We start from the raw sequence: 3,422 nt of genomic DNA, 5'->3' as shown, positions 1-3,422 counted from the left end.
AATGAAAACAATATGTATTTCAGCACAACAATTATAATTACTGCAACCCAAGAGAATCCAATAAAGTTAATATAAATCATAAAAAAGTTTATACAGTAAATAGGTTTATGAAAAAGGGCTCAATTGTATGATATCCACATGCAGGAGAAGGCACTTCATGGGTTAATCCTACATCAAAGGTTTCATCACACTCTGGCTGCAGCACCTTTTTTGGGATCCCAGGGGAATCCAGCTGACAGGTGAGTAGAAACGCAGAACACAAGGTGTAATCCTTACTGATGGTGGTTTGTGGCCTGTATTCTGTGCTTCAAAAATAAAAATAAAACCTTTTTATTCATTTTTGATTAACAGTTGATTAATTAGTTTAATTTCGAATCCCAGCTTGAGCGATTCTCCTTTCAATCTTTATTTCACTGAATACATCAATCATTACTCAAAAGATTAGTAATATCCCTAGCATAAATCATATGTGACTGCCCTTTCGTTGTGGCCACCATCAGAGCTGTGAAAATGGCTACCAAGTACCCAACAGCCATAGACCTTAAAGCATAACTTTAGTCAGAAAATTAAGTCCTAATAGATTAATTCATGCTCGCCCCTTTTGTAGGTATAGTGAAGTATACACAGAAAAAGTACCTATACTGTTGAAAATCCAGTAATGGATGATCTCCTCCTGCTAGGGTTGCCACCTCATCTCTTTAAACCCGAACACACATGAATTACACAGGTTCTGAGGCTAATTTAATGCAGAAAAAAACACTGAGTTTAATTACCACCTTAATCAGCCACAGAACCTGTGTAATTCATATGTGTTCGGGTTTAAAGGGATGAGGTGGCAACCCTGGCAGCATAATTATTAATGTTGAAAGTATGTTCCTTGCTAAATAACATCATTTTTAACAAGTTGTTATAGGAAAAGTCCTGCTTTACTAAAGGCCATCCAGTGACCAAGAATCTCACCAAGCCAGATAAACTCGTAGTGGAGGGCGTCTGTCAAAGCACGAGTTTGTCCACTACATCTTTTGTGAAGTATGTGGCCTTGTCCCATATGAAAGTGCCATGGAGTTGCCTAAAGGAATCAAAGGACAAAAAGAGGATTTGAATTCACATCCAGGCTAAGAGAAAGACAGAAGAACACAGAAATGTGTTAGCTTCTATGAAAAAAGTTACAGCCAAGAAAGATTAAACTTCAGGCTCGGTTCACATATGAGCCGCATGCGGCTCACAGCAGAGGTCGCTTGCTTGCTAGTTCACTGTTTCAGGTCCGATTTCAGCCCAAATTTTGGGCTGAATTTGGACCTGTAACAGAATAAAAGACGCACTGTGCAAAACGCACCTGACCTGCTCTGGAGATATGTGAACCGGCTCCATAGACAGCCGGCCAAAATCTCCTGCTATTGTGAATTGGATACCCGGAACCCGCATTCCAATTCGCAATAGTGTGAACCCAGCCTAAAAGAGAAATCAGTCATTGTCAGTTTAGAGGTATAATACATGGCCAAAGGTTTGTAGAAACCACTCTAAATTATTAGGTTCAGGTGTTTTCAGTGAAGGGTAATGCTAAAGCATACAAAGATATTTTAGCCAACTGTACATATCCATTCTCGTGACAACAGTTTGGGGAAGGCCTTCTCTGTTACAGTGTGGCAGTGCCCTGCACAAAGCCTGCTCCATAAAAGGATAGTTTCATAAGTTTGATGTTGAGGAACTTCAGTCTCAACCCTACTAAAGACTTGGGTACAAATTGGAATGCTGATTGTGAGGTGGGTCTTTTTATCCAACATTAATACCTTACCTCACAAATGCTCGTTTGACCATCAAAATTATATTTTGACCAATAGGAACACATTCCCACAACACACACACTACACAGAAGAATAAAGGGCTGCTATAGTCACAAAGGAGGACCAACTCTATATTAATGCCCATGGTTTTGGAGCTGAATATCTAACAAGTTAATATAGGTGTGACGATCAGGTGTCCACAAACCATTGGCCATATAGTGCATATTTCAGCGATAGGGATTATGAGATAGGTGTAACAAATAACAGCTTAAACTCACTACTATAGATTAGGTTGCTAAACTTTTTTCTATTGCTAACCTAAACACTTGTCCCCAAACCCTGCTCCCTCTCAAATACTACAGTCACCCTCTAGCTTTATCCCACACTCTCTAACATCTTTAATCTCTCCCTTTCTTCTGGCATCTTCCCCAATTCTCTAAAACATGCACTAGTCACCCCCATACTTAAAATGCCCTCATTGGACTCCACCAATCTTAACAACCTACACCCTATCTCCTTGCTTCACTTGTCCTCCAAACTCTTCAAACATCTGGTCTACAACCAACTGAGTGACCATCTCACTGTGAATAAACTGCACTCCAAAAACTCACAAACTATTTAATAACAACCAAAACCAATAGACACTATTCCGTAGTTCTACTCCAGGACCTTTCGGCTGCCTTTGATATGGTTGACCATCCCCTCCTAAAAAAACTTTACTCCTTTGATCACCATGACTGTACTCGCTGTTGATTCTCATCCTACCTATACCACCACACCTTCAGTGTCACTTACAATTCTTTCCCCCCAAGGTTCTGTTCTTGGACCTCTCCTATTCTTGATCTACATCTCCTCTTTGGGTCAACTGATAGCCTCCCATGGCTTTCAATGCCATTTCTACGCTGACACCAAAATCTATCTCTCAACACCTCAATTCCCTCTATCAGTATCCTCACGCATCACTAATTTACTAACAGACATCTCAGTCTGAAAGTCACAGTACTATGATAAGAAAATACAATAATAAAATAACTATTAGATAGGCACCCGAACAACCACAACATAAAGGGATATACAATGTAATACCTACATAAAATCACACACATAGGTTGGACTTGTGTCTTTTTTCAACCTCACTTACTATGTAACTATGTAACTATGATGGGGTTAGTCTCATAGTGCTCATTCACACCAGCGGGTGCATTAAGATGTGCTTAATCCACAGTGATGAATTGTAAAATGCATTGAAGTGTTTACCCTTTGTTAAACAATTTAACTTTAAAGTGGTTCTTAACTCAAATGTTTTTTTTTTTACCTTACTGCATTCTCTGCATTAAGCCAAAACCAAGAAAAAATTATATCCCTACCACACCCCTATAGGGGAGGGGAATAGCAAAAATTGGACTTTAATTGTGCCAAGATAGGAATCAAAACTAATGAAATCCAAGCTCTTTATTACAAAAATTAAAAACTTATAATAAAATCTACATCACATACTAAACCATATCAGCATATGTCACGATTGTAATAATGGAATAATCCAAAACACATCAGCTTAAATCAAATAAACAATGTGGAAAATGCATGCTGGATATCTGCTCTGTGCTCTACAACCTGTCTATTTTTTTTCAGCACACG

The 3,422-nt window shown here is 38.8% G+C and overlaps 1 pseudogene; it reads left to right on the top strand.

The window, feature by feature from the left end:
* Positions 1-510: 510 nt before the first annotated feature.
* On the top strand, positions 511-1,186 carry LOC141146602 (large ribosomal subunit protein eL36-like; annotated as a pseudogene).
* Positions 1,187-3,422: the final 2,236 nt, after the last annotated feature.

Source organism: Aquarana catesbeiana, linkage group LG01 (assembly GCF_042186555.1).
Source record: "Aquarana catesbeiana isolate 2022-GZ linkage group LG01, ASM4218655v1, whole genome shotgun sequence".
Lineage (NCBI taxonomy): Eukaryota > Metazoa > Chordata > Amphibia > Anura > Ranidae > Aquarana > Aquarana catesbeiana.
The sequence above is the reverse complement of the archived record's forward strand: the minus strand, read 5'-3'. Positions and strand labels throughout refer to the sequence as shown.